The sequence below is a fragment of the Cynocephalus volans genome, chromosome 2, assembly GCF_027409185.1.
Source record: "Cynocephalus volans isolate mCynVol1 chromosome 2, mCynVol1.pri, whole genome shotgun sequence".
NCBI lineage: Eukaryota > Metazoa > Chordata > Mammalia > Dermoptera > Cynocephalidae > Cynocephalus > Cynocephalus volans.
In genome coordinates, this window is record NC_084461.1 from 229,849,664 (window position 1) to 229,862,524 (window position 12,861).

The window sequence follows — 12,861 nt, forward strand, 5'->3', positions numbered from 1 at the left end:
TATAGAGGACAGGAAGGCACTAGCAAGGAGTATCAGAGTGTGAGGTTGGACCTTACTGCTCTGCTGACGCATTACTTTGGAAAATGATTGACAGCAGACTATGTTTCAGAGCTTTGAGAGCTAGGAAGAGAAGAACTTGTGTCATCTCCTCAGAGAAGCCTGGATCCCCTCTTGTACTTTTAACTTTCACCTCATTTGAGCTCCCATGTGCTTTCAAGTAATTAGTTAATTTTATTAAGGTGTAATTCATACACCGTAAAATTCACCCCTTTAAAATGGTTTATAGTATATTCAGTGGTTTTTAGTATATTCACAAAGTCATTAACACTATCTAGGTCCAGAAAATTTTCAATATCTTAAGAAGAAGTCTAGAACCCAGTAGTAGTCACTTCCTTTTCCTCTCTTTCCTTAGCCTCTGGCTACCACTAATTTACTTTCTGTCTCTATGATTTTGCCTATTCTGGACATTCCATATAAATGAAGTTATAATATGTGATCTTTTGTGTCTGGCTTCTTTCACTTAGCATAATATTTTCAAGATGTATTCATATTGGGGCATGTATCAACACTTCACTCCTTTTTATGGCTGAATAATATTTCATTGTATGGATAAACTACATTTTGTGTATCCATTCATCAATTGATTGACATTTGGACTGTGCACATTTTGTCTATTATGAATAATGTTGCTATGAACATACGTGTGCAAAATTTTGTGTAGGAATGTTTTCAATTCTCTTGGGTTTATACCTAGGAGTGGAATTGCTGGGCATATGATACCTGTATCTTTAACTTTTTGAGGACCTTTCAAACTACTTTCCAAAGTGCTGCATCATTTAACATTCTCACCAGCAATGTATGAGGGTTTTGGTATCTCCACATCCTTGACAACAATGGCTCTTGTTGATCTTTTTGATTTCAGCTATCCTAGTGAGTGTGAAATGATTTGCATTTCTCTAATAACTAAGGATGTGGAGCATTTATCGTGGGCTTACTGGCAACTTGTGTACCTTCTTTGGAAAAATGTCTGTACAAATGCTTTACCATTTAAAAAAAATTGGGTATTTGTCCTTTTACTGTGGAGTAGTAGGAGTTTTTAAGTATATTCTGGATACTAGTCACTTATAATATATATGACTTGCAAATCTTTTTTCCCATCTGTGGCTATCTTTTCACTTTCTTCAATGTCCTTTGAAGCACCAATGTTCTTAATTTTGAAGAAGTTCAATTTAACCATTTTTGTCATTGTGTTGTTCAAAGAAACCACTGCCTAATCCAAGGTCATGAGGATTTATGCCTATGTTTTTTTCTAGAGTTTTGTAGATTTAGCTCTTTCATTTAGATCTATGGTCCATTTCAAGTTAATTTTTGTATATGGAGTTAAGTAGAGGTCCAATGTCATCCTTTTGCCTGTGGATATCCAGTAGTTCCAGCACCATTTGATGAAGAGACTATTATTTCCCTGTTGAGTTTTCTAGGCATCTTTGTTGAAAATTAGTTGATCATAAATGTAGGGGCTTATTTCTGTACTCTCAATTCTATTTGTAGATTTATATGTATATATTTATGCTAGTAGCACACTGTTTTAATTACTGTAGCTTTGCAGTAAGTTTTGATTTTGGAAATTGTGAGTCATTAAACTTTGTTCTTATTCAAGGTCATTTTGGTTGTTCTGCGTGATTTGAATTTCCATATTAATATTAGAATCACATTGTCAATTTATGCAAAATATCCAGATGAGATTTTAATAGAGATTGCATTGAATCTGTAGATCAATTGGGGGATGGTAGCCAGTTTAATGTTAAGTTTGCCAGCACATGATCATGAGGGTCTTCTTTAATTTCTTTCAACAATGTTTGCTTTTCAATGCACAAATGTTGCACTTCTTTTGATAAATTTATTCCTAGTTAAATTTTTTTTTTCTAAAAGATGACCAGTAAGGGGATCTTAATCCTTAACTTGGTGTTGTCAGCACCACACTCTCCCAAGTGAGCTAACCGGCCATCCCTATATAGGGATCCGAACCCTTGGCCTTGGTATTATCAGCACTACACTCTTCCAAGTGAACCACAGGCCAGCCCCCCTAGTTAAAATTTTTGACACTATTATAGACAGAATTGTCTTTCTTAATTTCATTTTTATAGTATAAAATGAAATTATTTCATTTCTAGTGTATAAAAATATGGTTGTTATTCATATATTGATCTTGTATCCTGCACACTTTCTGTGTTTGTTTTTGTAGATTCTTTAGGATTGTTTAGATGCAAGATTATATCATCTGCAAATAGAGATAGTTTAAATTTTCCATTCTAATTTGGATGCATTTTATTTTTTTTCCCTGCCTAATTTCCTTCCTGTACAATGTTTAAGAGAAGTGGCAAGAGTGGACATCCTTGTCTTGTTCCAATGACGTTAGCTGTGGGTTTTTTGTAGATACCTTTTATCAGTTTCAGGAAGTTCCATTATATACATAGTGCATTGAGTATTTTCATCATGAGAATGTTGGCTTTTGTTAAATGCCTTTTCTGTGTCCATTAAGGTGATAATGTGGGTTTTGTCCTATACTCTATAAATATGATATATTATGTTGATTTTCATATGTTGAACTAACCTCGCATTCCTGGGATAAATTCTATTTAGTCATGGTGTATAATTCATTATACATGTGGGTGAATTCAGTTTGCTAGTATTTTGTTAAGAATCCTTGTATCTATATTATAAGGAATTTTGGTCTGTAGTTTTCTTTTCTTGTGATGTCTTTATCTGGTTTTAGTTTGAGGGTAATTCTGGCCTTACAGAATAAATTGAAAGTGCTCTCCACTCTTTTATTTTTTGGAAGAGTTTGTGAAGGAGTGGTGTTAATTCTTTAAATATTTGAAGAATTACTCAGTGAAGCTATCTGAGCCAGCCTATTCTTTGTGGGTTTCAATTACTATTTCAATTTTTTTACTTGCTACAGTTATATTCAGATTTTTCATTTCTTATCAAGTCAGTTTCAGTAGCTTGTGTCTTTATAGGAATTTGTTTAGTTCATCTAAATTGTCTAATTTTTTGGCATGCAATTATTTGTAATATTCTATTATCATCCTTTTATTTCTGGAAGTTCAATGATAATGTTTCTCCCTTTCATTTCTGTCTTGAAAGATTTGAATTTTCTCTCTTTTTTTCTTGGCCAATCAAGGATAAGTTTTGTCAATTTTGTTGATATTTTCAAGGATCTAAGCCCTGATTTCATCAATTTTCTCTGTTGATTTTTATCTCAATTTCACTTATTTTTTCTGTAACTTTAATTATTTCCTTCTTTCTTCTTGCTCTGGGTTTATTTTGCTTTTATTTTCTTAGTTTCTTAAGTTAGAAGGTCAGTTATTGGTTTGCAGTCTTGTTTTTAATATAGGTGTTTGTAGATATAAATTACCTCTGAGCACTTCTTTCACTATCTTCCATCAGTTTTGCATTTTTGTTTTCATTTTCATTCATTTCAAAGTATTTGCTGATTTATCCTTGTAATTTCTTTTCTGACCTATTGCTATGCTGTTTATTTTTCTCCTATTTGTGATACCAATTTTATTTCATGCCATCAATTTCTAATTTAAATTCATTGTGATCTGAGAACATACTTTGTATAATTTAAATCCTTTTAAATGTATTGAGACTTGTTTTATGGCCTAACATAATGTCTATCCTAGAGAGTGGTCCATATGCACTAGAGAAAAATGTGTATTTTACAGTTCTTAGACAGAGTATTCTATAGATGTCTATTAGTTTTAGTTGGCTTATGGTGACATTGAAATCATGTGGTGATGTTACAATCATTGATTTTCCTGTTGATTTTTTCTCCAGCTATTTTGTTCATTATCAAAAGTCGGGTATTGGGCCAGCCCTGTGGCTCACTCAGGAGAGTGTGGTGCTGGTAACGCCGAGGCCACGGTTTGAGATCCTATATAGGGATGGTCGGTGCACTCACTGGCTGAGCATGGTGCAGAACACACTGTACTGAGGGTTGCAATTCCCTTACCGGTCAAAAAAAAAAAAAAAAGTGGGGTATTGAAGTCTCAAACTGTTATTGTTGAATTGGTTATTTCTTTCTTCAATACTGTCAGTTTTTGCTTCATCAATTTTGGAGCTTTGTTGTTAGGTGTATATATATTAATAATTGTTATATGTTTTTGATATACTGACCCTTTTATTTTTATAAAGGTTTATTTTTGTGTCTAGTAAAGATTTTTGCCATATGGTCTATTTTTTTCTGATATTAATATGGCCATTTCAGCTCTTTTTTGGTTACTGTTTGCATGGTATATCTTTTTCCATCATTTTACTTTCAACTCTTGATCTAAAGTGTGTCTCTTTTAGACATCGCTAGTTGTATCATGTTGTTTAATCCACTCTGTTAATCTCTACCTTTTGAATGGAGTACTTAATTCATTTACATTTAATGTAATTACTAATAATGTAAGATTTACATCCTGCTATGTGTTTTCTATGCATACGATGTCTTTTTTGTTGCTTTATTCCACCATTATTTCCTTTTTTAAGCTAAGTATATGTTTTCTAGTGTACCATTTTAATTCCCTTGTCATTTCTTTTACTCTAAATTTTAAGTTATTTTTAGTGGTTTCCCTAAAGATTATAATTAATCTATTTTGTACAACAAATACTTCAGATTAATACCAACTTAATTTTAATAGTTTACCACAATTTGCCTCTATGTAGCTCCATTCTCTTTCCCCTCTTTTGTGTTATTTTGTTGTACAAACTGCATACCTTGGATACCCATCAACACAGATTTATTATTACTGTCTTATGTAGTTTCCTCTTAAATCCAATTAATCAGAAAGCTACAGACATAAAGTACATTTACACTATCTTTTATATTTATCTATGTAGTTACTTTTACTGGTTGAATGAGTTGAATTTTGTTCCCAGCCACCCACCCACCCGTCCAAATTTATATGTTGAAGTTCTCCTGGCAGTAAATTTTCTGTTTTTTCTTTTTTCTTTCTAATTTTGGAATATCTTAATTTCTCTATTTTTGAAGGATTTTGCTGGAAATAGATATCTTAATTGGCAGTCTTTTTTCTTTCATCACTTTGAGTATGTCATTTAACTGTTTTCTGATGTCTCTGGTTTTTGTTGAGAAATCATCTGTTAATCTAATTGAGGAACACTTTTATGTGATATGTTGCTTATCTTTTGCTTCTTTCAAGATTCTTTTTTCTTAGCTTTTGACAGTTTCATTATGATTTGTCTATGTGTAGACCTCTTTTTTTAAAAAAAAACTTGGAGTTTATTGAGCCTTTTGGATGTGCAGATTAATGTTTTTAATCAAAGTTGTGAAATTTTTGGCCATTATCTCTTCAACTATTCTTTTTGATTTCTTTATCTCTCTTTTCTCTTTCTGAGACTCTCTCATTATGTGTATGTTAGCATGCTTGATGGCATCCCATAGGTCTCTGAGGCTCTGTTAATTTTTATTCATTCCTTTTTTTTCCTGTTGTTCACACTGGAAAGTCTCTAGTGACCTATCTTCAAGTCGACTCATTCCTTTTTCCTCCTGCTCAAATTCACTATTGGACCCCTTCAGTAAATTTTGTATTTCTGTTACTCTACTTTACTCCAGAATTTCTATTCTGGTTCTTTTTATAATTTTCTTTATTGATATTCTAAACTTGATGAGACCTTAGTCTTATAGTTTTCTTTAATTATTTAGATTTCTTTTTTTGTTGTTGTTCTTTGACTATGATTAAATATCTGGTTTCAAGTCTTTATCTAGTAAGTCCAATGATCGGGCCTTCCTCAAGCACAGTTTTTATGGTCTACTTTTTTCCTATGTATGGGATATATTTTTTTTGTTTTTTGTTTTTTACATATCTCAAAATTTTTTGTTTAAAATGAGATTCAGCAATTTTCTTGAATAAACACTTCTTAGATTGTTGCAAGTTTTTGATTAATTTCCATGGTTATAAGAACACAGATTTTCTAAACTTTTGCCAATATTCTCATTGATTTTATGGAACAGAAGATTTTCAGAAGTTCTTGCTTTGTCATTCCTGTTGACTATCCATGGTAGTTTGAATTAACCTCTTATTATAGGACTTTTAGCAAATGGGAAAGTATGACCTACCTTATTCCTGTGCTAGGCTGCGAACTCCTATAGGGAAGAGACCGTGTCTTATCCACCTTGTTATCCTACCCTTCTAGAACAAAGCCTTGTGCTTGGTAAATAGCAGGCTGTTGTTGAAGGAATGAGGGACTGAACCTCAAAGAAGGTAACCATTGAGAAAAAGTTTGCGTATTATCTTGAGATACTTTGACTTCTTCCTCTTAATCCTAGAGAATCCTGGAAAAACTATTCTTGAATTTCTACCTAGATGGTTTTGGAAGGTCCCATACCAACAGTATCTCTTATTAATAGTATGTCTTAAGACAGTTTTCATAATCATTGAGAGCCTCAGTTTTCTCATACCTGCAATGCAGATAATAAAACTTATTAATCCTTATTCAGAGGATTAGATATGTTGACACATGCAAAGCTCATAACAAGGTGTCAGATGCTGCTGCTTTATAATTTTGAGTGCTTATTCTTTTTGCCTTTCCTAACTTCAGGGAATCCTTTAATCACTTCCTGTTTAACTTGAGCAAGGATCCCTGCCAACAGCAACTGATGTATAATGGTTTTTGTCGCTTTCTAATACTTGAGCTTCCACAAAGGCCTTCTTTGAAACCCAGGGAGGCTGAACAACCAGGCTGCTCCATCCACTGGACTCATGCACTAACAGAGCCATGAACAGAGAATGCCTGCCTTGTGGCTCTAGCCAGGTGTGCAGAGAGGGTCTGTGAGGCAGCCTTCTTGGAGCAGTTGGGGCATTAGAGCTGGGCATTGTCCTGGTAGGCAATGCCAGGACTTATCTAGAAAGGGAAGCAATCCCTAGATTCCTAAAAAGCAAAGCAAAGGGATCCTTACACCTTCCAGGATGGTGGTCCTGGAGTAGGACGCTTATTCCCTTTCCCACCTTAAACGTTTGATAGGAGAAGTTATGCTGGGACCTCACTTTTTTATTTATACTTCCTGGTGTGTGTGTGTGTGTGTGTGTGTGTGTGTGTGTGTGTGTTTCTCCCTCCCCCCAAAAGCTTCAATTCTTTCTTTTTAAAGTCTGAAAACAACTGGTCTAATCTAACCCACTTCCAGATAAATGAAAGTGCAGCCCAGAAAAATTGAATGACTCACCCAAGGTCCCATAGGAAAGGAGCAGCAAAGCTGGGACTCCAAGGTAGACGTCTGTTCTGACTGGGAGTCCAGGGTTATTTTCACCTCTCCTGCTGCCTCCCTATTAGGTCGCCTCCCACAGTATCTGGAAAAACATCTTGGCACATGCTGACTTGAGTCATGCAGTATCTTTGTTTGTAGGTAAGTTGTCTCTAAGAGTAGATTTATACGACTGTAGATGTGTGGATCTGTGGAGCTTGAGGACTAGACTGAGGGTTAAGAGGACGGGTTTCAAACTCAGGCTCTGGTGTGATGTGGGATGCCACTCAACCTGTGTGCATCTCAGTTTATTCATCCAGAAAATGGGCCTCCAAATCCCCGTCCTGCTTCCCTCCTTTGGTAGTTCTGAGGACGCGAAAAATGTTTTTAACTTTAATTTTCTTTAATTCACGTGTTCATTAAGATCCTCATCTATTCCCTTAGTAGCAGAATACTGATGCTTATGGCATAATTTGGTTTAGAGAATCACTAGCTCTAACCCGCTTATCAGAGGGTGGCTCACATTCTGATTCCTGGGCTGTCAAAGAGAGACTGTGCCAGTGGCTGGAGGTTCGTCACCCTGTCCCACACCTAGAAGGTGCCATGTGATGTGGGTTACTCCACCCAGGTCAACTCCCTTCAGCTCCTGCTCATATTTCCAAATGCTCACTGGACTCAAGTGCCTAAACATCTAAGAAGCATCTACATTTACTCCTTTTCAAGTCTGATTTGTCTTCCTCATCTTAGCATGTAGCACCTCCAAAAACCTAGGAGTCAGCCTTGCTTTCATTCCTCATATAGTTTACATAAGGAAATTGTAATTTTCTCCTTAACATCTGTGCTGTCCTTCCCCGTTACTTAGCACTTATGTCATTTGGGTAGGACTGACCACACCTCTACCTTCATTGGTCCACGCAAAGTAAGATAATTTCATCCCCTTAGCCATGGTGATTGTTTCCAGGAACTCCCATCTAAGTTAATCAGTCCAGTGGCAATTGGGGATTAGTGGAGGTATTAAGCCGACTATCAGATCCATTTTCCCAGCAACAGGGATTTGTTCAGAGACAGTTCAATCAAGCCTAAACTCAAGACATTTGCTTTATGGTTGTTAGTCATGATGCTTGCTTTTCCTCCATGTGAATGGAGTCAGCTCATAACCATGGATATATATTGGTCTTGAAGTCATTAATAAAGTCATGGATAAATAGATAAATAGAGGGTGGGAGAAAGAAGGGGCAGGACTGAGAATCTCTCTCTCTCTCTCTCTCTCTCACACACACACAAAAGGCTAGAGCCCTGATCAAATCTTGCTTGAAGCTTACCCTCTGCCTCCATTTTCATTTGAGTGAATTTGTAAGTTGCCCGCATTTTTTAAAAATACAGATAATTTGGGTTTTCTGTTACTTGAAATAATAAGCACCCAAACTGTAATGTTATTCAAACCATTAGCAAGTCATGTAATATCTATTTCCAAAAACATATACAAATATGTTCACATCTCACCATTACTACCACCACCACTTAGTTCGAGGTAACAGCATCTCTGGCCCAGACTGTTGTAACTCCTTCTATCTCACCTTCCCTACCTCCATCCTCGGCCCCTCCAATGCAGCCTCCATGCAGCAGACAGAGTAATCAGTTAAAAATGGAAACCAATAACCAGTAACTGATCTGGTTACCGTCCTGCTGAAAACCTTCCAAAGGCTTTCATCTGCTCTTAAAATTGAAACCCTTCCCCGTTGCACTGCCCCTCCCTGCCAGTCCTGCTGGATTGTCATGGCCCCTGTATCTCCTGTTGCTTCTCTTTGACTCTCACGCCTCACGCCTCTTTTCGTTGAACAGCCAAGTCCTTGCCCATTTGCTGTTCCCTCTGCCGGGAATGCTTTTCCTCTTGATCTTCATTCTTATCCCTTAAGTCACAGCTCAAATATCACCTCCTCAGGAGGCTTTTTGTGACCACCTCTCCCAATTACTTCCTATCTTGCCCTTTATTTGTGGCCTCCAGTGTGTGCATCATAATTTACAATAATTTTTAAAGTACATTTTCTTAACTATGGTCACCGGAATGTAAGCCCTTCATGAGGACTTGTCTGTCTTGATTAAACTATGCCCCTGACACATATTTGTGCTCAAATATTTGCTGAGTTGTTGTTGAATGTGGTTGAACACCCAAGCAAGCTGCTCTGCAATAGAGTCCCATAGCGAGGTGTTCCTAGAGCACCACCCAGTGGCAGGCTGAGGCCTGGCCTGGAGGTCTTCGGATTTCCTGAGTGCAATGACACAGCTTCAAACATTGGTCTGAATAATGGGGCGGGTGAGAGAGACTGGCTGAACACCCCAGTCAGCTGCTGGGAAGTGAAGGACTGGCAGCTAGGATCCTAGTCTGCTGCTTTAGCCAGGCACACTACAACTTCAGCATCAGCTTTACTTGGGAGCTTGTTAGACTCTCAGCCTGCACCCCAGACCTATTGAATCAGAATTTGCATTTAACAAGATCTCAGGTGATTCACGTGCACCATGTGGTTTGAGAAGCACTGCTTTCTACCACCCTAGACATGCACTGCCTGAGCTGATTATAAAGCCTGGCTTTATAATCTTGTGAATTAAATATGGTAATAAAACAAAACGCCTTGGGCTGAGGCTCTCCTGTTGGCCTATGATCTTTGGAATCTTGGAAATCATTAAGGGAAAGATGAGAGCAAACCATAGGACGAGATGGGAAGAAGAGATGGACTTCTAGAGAGACAGCAAAGAATGGCCTCAGAGATAGCTCAGAGTAAGTCTCAGCTAAATCACTCTTCGTGAAATGGAAGTGTTCATTTTATCCCCCAGAGCAGTGGTTCTCAATCTTGGCTGCATATTAGAGTCACGTGGAAGCTTTGGAAAGTCCCAAGCACAGCCAGCCCTTCAAACCCATTCTGTGAGAATCTCTGAGGGAGCTACCCAGGTTCCATGAGAATCTCTGAGGGGGGGACAGAGAATTTCTGTGAAACTCTGAGGTGCTTCTCAAGTTTAAGGTGCACACAAACCACCTAGGGATTTGTAAAAATGCAGATTCAGATTCAGCAGGTCCAAGACAGGGCCTAAGAGTCTCCATTTCTAGTAAGCTCCCAGGTGAGGTTGATGCTTCGGGTCCTTTGAGTCATCAGACCCCAGGTGATTCAAATGTGCAGACCAGGTTGAGAACTCTGCTTTTGAGGCTGTTGTGGGGATTAAAAGAGACAGTAGATGGGGTGCATGATGCATGAATTGTCACTCAATCATCATAATTCTCCTACACATCTTTTTCCTGAGTGACTATTAACAAAAATCAAAGGACAGCAAGAAGTAGGGCCGGCCCCGTGGCTCACTCGGGAGAGTGCGGCGCTGGGAGCGCAGTGGCGCTCCTGCCGCGGGTTCGGATCCTATATAGGGATGGCCGGTGTGGGCGACACCACGCCAAGGGTTGCCATCCCCTTACCGGTCACGAAAAAGGACAAAAAAAAAAAAAAAAAAAAGGACAGCAAGAAGTAGAAAATAAGGTCCCCAGTGGAGAGAATCTAAGATTTATTAGGCACCTATCACATTCCATGTGCTTTAATATACACCACTCGATGGGTCCATTTTTGTGGGAGTGGAACAAACTCAGAGAAAAGAAATTTGCTCAAACTTGTTCAGATATTTGTAAGGAAAAAAAATAATTCAATGGCACTAGGGAAAGCATGGAAAGGAAGACTTGTTCAGAACCATCACTATAAGGATAGAAATCACTGCAGCGGGGTCTTGCAATGGGGGAGGGAGACTGGGCTCAACTCTGAATACAGCATGGGCAAGTGGGAATTTATAGCCAAGGAGCAGGGTGGGGGTCAGTGGCCGAAAAATTACCAAGAGGAAACATTAGGGGTCAGGGGATACTGGCTAAACCAACCTAATAGGATTCTTGCATTAAACAGGTCAGGGTGATCAGACATCACTTGGGAGATGGTGGGGGATGAGGAACCTGCTCAGATATCAAGGGTGAGGGGTTTTTGCTAAACTGACTAGCAGGGTTCTTTGCTAAAACTAGATTTTATAAGGAAGTGCCTATATGGGCCTAGGAGAAATTCCAAGAGCCTGACTAATGTTTGGTCAAGCAGAGAATCTTTGTTACATTGAGGAAGTGACAAATCCTGGATTCACGCCCAGGTCTTTCCGACACCCAAACCTAAGTGCTTTCCAAGCTGCCAGGCTGCCTCTCACCCAGTGGAGTGGAGGAGGTGCACGTGGTAGACAGCTGTAGTGGGGTGGGCAGCTGGGCAGGGAGACAATGGGGCCACTGTAGGAGCAGCTGGCTGGATAGAAGAAGAGCAGGTGAGTGGTGCTTGGACCAGGGAAGGGCTTAAGAGGGGAGCAGCAAGTTACCTCAACCAAGAGGAGAGGGAAGATTCAGGGATTATGTCTCTGGCCTTCACGCAGGGCTTTCCAGCACTTGTTGCCTTAGAAATACTGCCTACCGTCACCAAATGCCATTTATTGTGCATCTGCCTGGGACACAGGCTGCTACTCCAGGAGCTGTACTTGGAATGCCCTTCTGTCCCACAGCCCATAGTTTACAGCATGCTCCCACATGTACTCTCAGCATAAGGGGTTATCATCTCCACTTTTTAGATGAACAATCCAAGGTCAGGGACCAGGGACTGCCTCAACTTCTCATGGTCAGACAAAGGCAAAGCCCAGATCCAGACCTCTTAACCAAGTTCTGTGGTGCACAGGAAACTTTGGAGGTATATACATCTGGCTAGACTCTCCATGACTATTTTCTAGGTAGAGGAAGAGGGACTCTGGCCAATGGGTATGCAACTCTGTTTCTTTCAAGAAGGAGAGATGTGGAACCACAGGATCATTTGAGGCAGAAACAGCTAGGCATCTGGTTTCTGTATTAAGAGCAGGCAAAAGAAAGCTTGTCAGAGATCCTGCAGGATCACCAGCTGCCTTGCCAGGAGACTCCCAGGCTCTGCAGAAAGGCACTTCCAGGGCTGGTGGCCCAGGCTGAATTTATCATTGAGTGGGCACTGCCACCTTGCAGTATCAGCTGAGTGCTGTGCCACCTTAACCTTCTGCCAGGTGAGTGTTTATGCATACTTTGCTTTTCTTCCCCTTTTTCTTCATTTAACATATATGACAAACCAGATAGTAATGCTATTTACTTCGATAGGGAAGGTAAGAAGGGAAGCAGTTGAGGTGAGCATGTACTTGAGCAAAGAATAAACCAGAAGTGTCTCTGACAGGGAACAGCAGAGATCCTATCAGTTTTGTGGGAAGGAGAGAAATATAAATAAATTAGGCCAGCTTCCTTGCAGCTGAATTTTTTTACTTGTGTAGACAATTTTCAGAATCCTCTTTACCTTTAAGAGGGAAGCACAGATATAGTTTAGGTGATATCTAGTTAATATTTACTTTTTTGCTAGTAATCCATCAGGCATACAGCTCCTTCCCTCCCCAGGAAAATTGTTCCAGTGGAAGTCTCAGGGAGGAGCCAGTCCTTTACCTTGGAGACAACTTCCTGCTTTGTGGCTTTAATTCAAGTCTACTCAGCAACAGGCAGAGTGATCCTTCCCAGCAAGAAGATGAGATGGAGTGGGAACACTATTCTGCTG